Genomic DNA, 8,160 nt, shown 5'->3' with positions numbered 1-8,160 from the left:
TCAGCAGGAGTTTGGTTCTGCCCGCTGAGGAGCTGCAGGACCTCACAGCACCCTGGCCCATCCCTGGAGGTGGGCAGAGCCTGAGGAGCACATCAGGCTTGAGGGCTCCCTGCTCTGAAGGGATCTGCTGGATGTGCTTTGGCTAGCACATGGAAGCTGGCACTGCACCATGCAGGGCAGAGCTGCACAAGGTCAGAGCCAGGACTGCTGCAAGTCTCTTGGGCTCATCTGTTTTCAGAGCAGCTTGTGAAATTCAGAGCAGCAGAGTGAAAAGAGCCCAGGGAAGAGCCCACGGCCAGGACTATCCTGCTCCTGTACTTGGCCCAAGCCCAGAAGGGCTGTGCAACACAGATAAAGAAGAAAAACCCCGAGCAGTTCACAGAGGAACTGCCTGGGAAAGCCTGATCTTCTTTTGGCAAACTGTTCAGTGTCCCTGCCTCACTTTCCCAGGTGTGCTACGTAGGTGGAGTGCTCAGCACAGACGTGGCCAGCCAGGTAGAATGTGAAAGAGCCATAGGAGAGCCTAAGGAAGCTGCACAAACTGCAGCTTCCTGATCTTCCTTTTAAAAAAAGGAGCAAAACTCCAAAACTTTTGAAGTACTGAAGCCCAGATCTCTCTCAGCCTTTCACTCTCAGGACTCTGCTAGCTAATTCATGCACTTCTGCTGTCACTGGAACAGACAGGTTGCCAGTCCCCTGGCCCGCGCTGAGAAGTCTGGCAGCAAATGGACTGAGAGCTCAGGGATGGATCTGAGAAGGGCTGTCACATCCCATTTGCAAGACAGAGAGCATGTAAAAATCAGCAAGGCGGTTCAGGAGCACCCTTGAGGTCTCCTCTTCTTGCCAAGCCATCAGCTGCAGCACAAGAGCAGGTCAGCAGCACGGACGGGGAGGGAAGGCAGCAACCTCCACCTCAGGGCCACAGGAACACACAACAGAGAGTCAGAGCATCTCCAGTGGAAGAACACAGTGGTGGAGACCCAAGGGATGCACTCCCAGGGGATTACTGGAAATAGCTTTCTATTCATGAAGTGAGGCAGAGCTTATCTTTCCACACTCTGCTCTTTGGCTGATAGCCCGGCTGCTCTAATTAACAGAGGCTTTCTCAGTGCAAATCCTCAGAACTGTTGGGCAATTACTTCTTCAGCAGGTTCCTTCTCTTGCTGCTCGGTATCTGTCAAACAGGATTTCCACTGCAGCAGTAAAACAAAATGCCTGGCAGAGCAGGTGTGATTATTGGGGAATCTGTTAAAACTGGTGTGTCTGGCTGGCTGGGATTCGTCCTGTCCGAAGATGCTGGGGGATGGTGCTCAGCATTTAAAAAGCTGCTGTGTCCCACCCTGGCAGAGCTGCAGCACACACATTCCTCTCTGGGGGCTGAAGGCATCCAAATGAACACTGTACCTCAGCTAACAGAGGAGGGAGTTGGGGTCAGACTATTAACTCACTGAGCAGCTCCTAAAAAAGCCAGTATATAAAATTGGTATGTTAGCAGAGCCAAGAACCCATCAAGTTTGCAGGTAGGTTATTTTTTTGATGGGAAGAGGAGAGAGGATTTATTAATGCTTACGTGGCTGGGAGCAGCAATCATAAAGAGCACTCAGGCAGGCAAACCCACTGCTGGCTTCCAGGTTTAGTCCAGACTGGAAGCTTGCTGGGCACCTCTGGGATGCAAAGGCTGAGATCTCACTGGGAAAGTTCTGATGGGTCTGGATGAGATGAAGACAGCTTTTCTGCCTGTCCTCAAATCCACTCTCTAGAGATGAGAGCTCTTTTATGTAATGTTGAAGAAAAGAATTAGCAACCCCATATCATGATTCCCTAATCAGCATTGTCTCTCTTGCTGTTCTTGTTCCATGAGTGCAGCTCATCGAGAAAAGACATTTCCATCAGCTTATGGATGAGGGAACAGGGTCTGGATATCACCCCCAGGGTGGTCAGACAAAGGGGAGAGGCACTGTCACCAAACACACAGCCTCACCTCAGCAGTAAGTGACTTCTCACTCGATGTGGCAGAGCCAGCTGATGAGAAACCAGGACACAAGCCCCACATGGGCTTCTGAGGATCTTCCCTTTGCTCGTAGGCTGCAACTGCTGGGCCCTAATTCCTAGAACCTGGAGGTGTTCAACACCAGGCTGGATGGGGCTTTGAGCAACCTGGTCTAGTGGGAAGTGTCCCTGCCCACAGCAAGGGGTTGGAACTACCTGCTCATTAAGGTCCCTTCCAACCCAACCCACTCTATGATCCCCATCTCTCCAAGCCATGGCCTCTGCAGTGGGGAACACCGTGTTCTTCAGAGCCTGGCCTGCCACGAGGCTTTTACTGCTTAGTGATCTATTTAAACTTCTGCTGCTAGTCAATTAAAAAGGAAAACAGAATCAAGGAGTGAGAAGTGCTCCCATCAAGAGGCAGTTAACACAAACACATGGCTGGGATGACTACACACCACCAAAACCACCCCCCACAACCCACAGCGTGGGCTGGGAATTAAGGACCAGCATGTGTTGGAAATTACAGAGTTCACATAAATGAGGCATAATTAAAACCAATGCCTTTTATAAATTTCTGATAAAATCAACCTAATTATTACTGGTGTTTTGAAACCAATTTGCTTTGTCACCTGCATTCAAAGCAAGAGGAAAATGAGCCTCATGGCAAAGAATTATCTACCTAATAGATGTTATATTCCCCAGGAAAGTGCTTTGCTTGCTCCTAACAAGCTCCCTGCTTTGTTGGTTAGAGATGGGGCTGTCCCTCACTGGAGAGATCTGACAGGTTCCTTCCTGGAGAGATCTGACAGGTTCCTTCCTGGAGAGATCTGACAGGTTTCCACCAGCTGGGGCTCTGGGAAGTTCAGGAGCTCGAAGTGACCATTGGTCCTTCCACACTGAAGCTGGAAACCTCCCCACCAAAAAATGCTTTAAATATTCAACATCAAGAACAAAACCCATTTATTTCCCCTCCCTGCATGAACCTCAAAACCCCCTCAGAGCTCCATTCAGAAACCTGAAGACTCTGATAAACTATTTTGATCCAAAAGTGTTACCTGGGAAGCCCAAGAACAGCTTTGCTTGATTCCCCATCTTCCTGCTGCTAGTAAACCTGGGAATAGGCAAAAAACAGCCCTTCTGTGGGCTTGCAGGAGATGTAGGAGGGCATGCTTTAGTGGCCAGGGATGGACTCCTGCTCTCTGTGCCTCAGTTTCCCTCTGGTTTATAACCAAGATGCCCTTAGCTCATTGCTTATGGTCTTTTTACCCGTTTCAGGAGAAGGGAAATGTTCCTCACCTTTCTTCAAAGGGGTAACACAGATTTTCATCTTCAATTATGAAATAATTTTTTTGGATGCATCCAAAAAAAGCATCCATCAGGTAGATGAGGGAGAGCAGCCTCTGCCTCCCTTCCAGATCCAGGAGATACTGCAGGGAAAAGGGCTAAGGGACAGGCCAGGAGGTGAGTGAGATTGTGGCTGCTGTGCTGCACCAGCACCAGGAAACTTGGGAGCAAGTCACCATCTTCTCTCTGAGAGCTGCTGATCCCTCCCACAGAGCCTGGGGAGGTGTCTGCAAGCTGCACCAGACACATAAGAACAAGCAGTGATTCAAACCTCTCTCCTGCTCCTCATCTCCTCCTCTCACCTTGTACCCAAGAGTTACCTTCCTCTGTACAACCTCCTCGTGGCCCCCACAGTTGCCTCCTCAATGTCCCCATGTCCTGTTCAGCAACCTTCAACAACATAGCTCTTCTGGGGGTTTTTTTTTTGGCTTGTGGGTGTTAAATAGCTGGGACAAAACCCAAATTCATGACCTTGGTGACTACAGCTTGCTCCTTCTCTCCTGTGCCTGGGACCCATCCACTTCTTGTGGTACAGCACCAAGATACAGGCACTCTGGGAGACAAGGCTCTCTCCACTTCACAGGTATGTACAGAATGCACTGTCAGATGGTTTTACACAGCAAAACCACCCCACCAAGACAGTTAGAAGCATGGAAAGAAAGAAAATACAGACACTCAGGCTCTGGGACTTCCTAAGAAGGGTGTAGCTTGCAGAGAAGTGGATGTCAACACGTGGTGCCATATGAACCAAGTAACAGCAGCAAAAACAAAGTCACAGAATGAAAAGAAGGTGAAAACAGGAGGAAAAAAATAGAGAAAATGCATCTACACACTCAGTTCTCCCCCTGTGCTTGTTCCATGGCATGGAATAATTTGGAGACATTACATACCCTGTTGTTAATTAAACAGGCACACGGAGGCCACCACTCCAACCCTAAAAGCAGGAGGAATGCTGCTCTGGGAAAAAGCTGCAGGCAGCAGGTGGTGCTACGTCCCCAGCATCAGCACATGGACACTTTATGCAGCATCCCCCTGTGATTAGAGAAGTGCTCTCATTGGGGAATTTAACTGGTAAATCTGTGAAGTGCTGCCAGGAAAGGTGCTGTGCTGGATGGGGCCCATTTAACCCACGGATGGTGCAAATCTCTTGTGGGAGTGACTCAGTGCTAAGAAACAAGGTGATTTCTCAGCTGATTTTGTCCTGGAGAGCAGAGCTCAGTGTTCCTTCTGGAATCAACCCTGGAGCTCCCTACTCCCACCTGCAACTCAGGGCCTGAAAGTTACATTGGGTTCCTCCTGATTTTGGACACAAGAGTTGTGAGCTAGGGTAAGGCAGGGACAAGGGGTAAGTGCTCAGTGGAAAGCTCTGACTCACCAAAATGGCTTCAACAGGTGACCTGGTCCAAAAAAGCACAAGTCACATCACAGGGAAGGGTGAGGGTTGTGCTTAATTACCTACATGAGCCAGGACCCAGGTTGGTACTTATGCAAAGCTCCCAGGAAGGAACAGGATCAACTGAAATGCTGGTGTCATCACAGGATCTCAGCATGGTGGGGTTGGGAGGGACCTCTGGAGATCATCTCAGCCAACTCCCCTGCTCTAGCAGCTCACCCACAGCAGGGTGCCCAGGATGGCATCCAGGCAGCTTTGGAATCTCTCCAGAGAAGGAGACTCCAGCTCCAGCCCCTCAGCAGCTTCCCAGCCTCCACTGGACTCTCTCCAGTAGCTCCTTGTCTCTCTTAAACTGGGAAGCCCAGAACTGGACCAAATACTCCAGAGGTGGGCTCACTAGAAGGGGAGAAGAACCTCCCTAGACCTGCTGGCCACACTCTTCTCAATGCACATGATCAGCATGGAGAGTTTGATCCTCTCAACTCATGGTGCCTGTGAGGACCTCACCCTGAGCCGTGCACCCCACTCCTGGTCAGCTTGAGCTGCTGCTGACCATGTGAGCTGTTAGCTGGTGAGCTTGGCTCTGCTCTTATCAGAAAACCAAACGTGATGCTGAAGGACAAGCAGAGAAGGTCATGCTGCCACCATGGCACACTGCACATGGATGTGACAGTCCCACCAGGTTCTGTTTCTCCTGGTCTTAAAGGGGGCCTGGAAGGAAGATGGCACAGACGTTTTACAAGGGCTTGTGACAAGACATGGGGTGATGGTTTGAAACTAAAAGAGGGAGACTGAGACCAGAGAGAAGGAAGAAATGTTTTCACACTGAGGGTGTTGAGCCCCTGGCCCAGGCTGCCCAGAGAGGTGGTCGCTGCCCCATCCCTGGCACCATCCCAGGGGAGGTTGGATGAGCTCTGAGCACCCTGCTCTAGCTGCAGATGTCCCTGTCCCTGCAGGGGGGTTGGACTGGGTGACCTTTAAAGGCCAGGGAGACACCTCCCCAGCCTGCCCCTGCTCAGCACTGGGCACCTCCAGGGACACGTGGCCAGCCAAAGGCAGCAGCAGATGCAGCAGCAACTCCAGATCAGACGTTCCCCAAAGATTATTCCTTTTTAAACAAGCAGCTCAATGGAATGAGCTTTCTCAGCTGGCCACCAAGCCAGCAGGAAAGGACATCCTGCCACTGGAACTGGCCGTGGAGATCAAAGGCAGCTACTTATTCTGGAAGACAGCTGAAGGCAAGGATTAGTCAGTGCCAAAAGCCACAGGGACTGGCACTGGCAGTGACCCCAGCCACGCTGCTCAGAAGCTCCTATAGGCACACAGCACCTAGCCCTGGAGGAGGAGGAGAAAGCCAAGTGCTGCAGGGCTCTTCTACCACCAAGGACCTGCACGAGAGAAGAAGTTGGGAAGTTCAGGCTGTAAAATTCCTCAGAATGTGAGCACAGGCTGTGAAAACATCCATTTGGACTCCAGAAGGATTAGTCCCAAATGTAGGAAGCCCCTTCACAGCTCACTTGGGTTCACAGGCTCCATGTGTGACACCCCAGCCCGTGCAAAGCCCTCAGGCTTCCAAAATACCCCAACCCAAAAGCAGGCATCACTGGGAAAGTGGGAGAGATGTTACCCTGGCTCAAAACAAAGTGAAATCACAACCCAACTGGATGGTCCTGATCCAACCCACTGCCCTGCAGCAGCACCCTGAAGAGAAGGTCAGCACAACACCTCAATTAGCAGCTAACGAGGACAAGATCTCACTCCTCCTTTGCCTCCAACACACCCAGCCCACAGGCTGAGATGGTGCCACCCCTCAGCCCATGCATCCAAAGTGACTGATTTGAGACTGGCAACATCAGTGGCCACAATGAGCTGCACAGAGTTGAGGTGGTTCAGCCTGGAGAGGAGAAGGCTCTGGGGAGACCTTCTGGTGGCCTTTCAGGATCTGAAGGGGGCCTACAAGAAAGCTGGGGAGAGACTTTTTACAAGGGCTTGGAGTGACAGGATGAGGGGTGATGGCTTCAAACTGGAAAGGGGAGATTTAGATTAGATGCAAGGAAGTTCTTCACTCTGAGGGTGGTGAGACCCTGGCCCAGGTTGCCAAGGGAAGTTGTGGATGCTCCATCACTAGAGGTGTTCAGGACCAGGTTGGATGGGGCTTGGAACAACCTGCTCTAGTGGGAGGTGTCCCTGCCCATGGCAGGGGGTTGGAAGTGGGTGATTTTGAAGGTCCCTTCCAACCCAACCCATCCTATGATTCTATGAAAGCAGTGGTGCCTCTCGCTGACAGACGAAATCTTGACTTCAAATGAGATGCCTGCTCCTTTCTCTACTAAGGACAGGGGAAAAAAGTGTTAAAAATGCATTTCTGTCCAGTTTAAGAGCTAGACCAACCCACAGATGCTGGAGTTGGAAGGCTGAGGATGCCTACAAAGGCATGAGAATTAATTTCAAATGAGATTATGACCAAATTCAGGGCTCTCCTTTCCCATTCTCCTCCCATCCCCAGGGCACGACCCAGCTGAGGAATGTGGGTAGGAGAGGCAGTAAGGGAAGGCTGCTGAGAGCACCTTTGTGCTCCTGGCTCAGGCTGCCCCTCCTGGGGGGCTCTGAGGAAGTTTCTGCAAGGGAAATGAATCATTTAATTGCTGCATCAGAGGATCTGTGGCTGTCTTGAGTGCAAAGTGCTCCTGAGCTTCATCACCTCGCTGCTTGGGGCTTTGTGCTTTCCCCACCAAACCAGGGGCACACTCAGCCCCAGCAGCCTTCTGAAATACACATTAAATACACTAAAGCAAACTCTCTTTAGGCAGCACTTAAGTTCAAGCTCAATTCATTCATTTCAGGCTTTTCAGATTAAAAGCAGGAGACACAGGGAAGAAGAATCCTGTCCCCCTACCCCAGACCACGTCCTGCTCAGAGCCCCATGGAAGATGGGTGGTGAGTTGGCTCAGGAGGATTTGAAGAGCTGCTAAAACCAAGTACTGGGTTTATTAAGCATCTGGATTTGTATCTGTGGTGCAGGTTTGATGAGGAACTGCCAGCAAGAGCCCTACAGCAACCAGGAAGAGACAGCAGAGCAGTGCTGAGCTCCCACAATGAGCAGCAGGATCTGAATCTTCTCGGGTGCATCTTCTCACCGTCTGTGTGGGCTGGATGTGTGGCTGCCTGAGTGTTTTCTTTCGTTTGTTTCCCTGCACTGTTATTCATGTGGATGAAAATGCTGTCAAGGAACCATAAAATAAAGAGGGAGGTTTCTCCTGTCATTGCCTGTATGATACTTTAAAACCCTGAGTGAAGAGATCACAGAATCCAGCGTGGTGGGGTTGGGAGGGACCTCTGGGGATCATCTCATCCCACCCCTGCTCCAGCAGCTCACCCCCAGCAGGGTGCCCAGGGGCACAGCCAGGAGGGTTTGGGATCTCTCCAGAGCA

This window comes from Merops nubicus, unplaced genomic scaffold (genome assembly GCF_000691845.1).
Source record: "Merops nubicus isolate BGI_N331 unplaced genomic scaffold, ASM69184v1 scaffold5639, whole genome shotgun sequence".
Taxonomy (NCBI): domain Eukaryota; kingdom Metazoa; phylum Chordata; class Aves; order Coraciiformes; family Meropidae; genus Merops; species Merops nubicus.
This window is presented reverse-complemented; position numbering follows the sequence as displayed.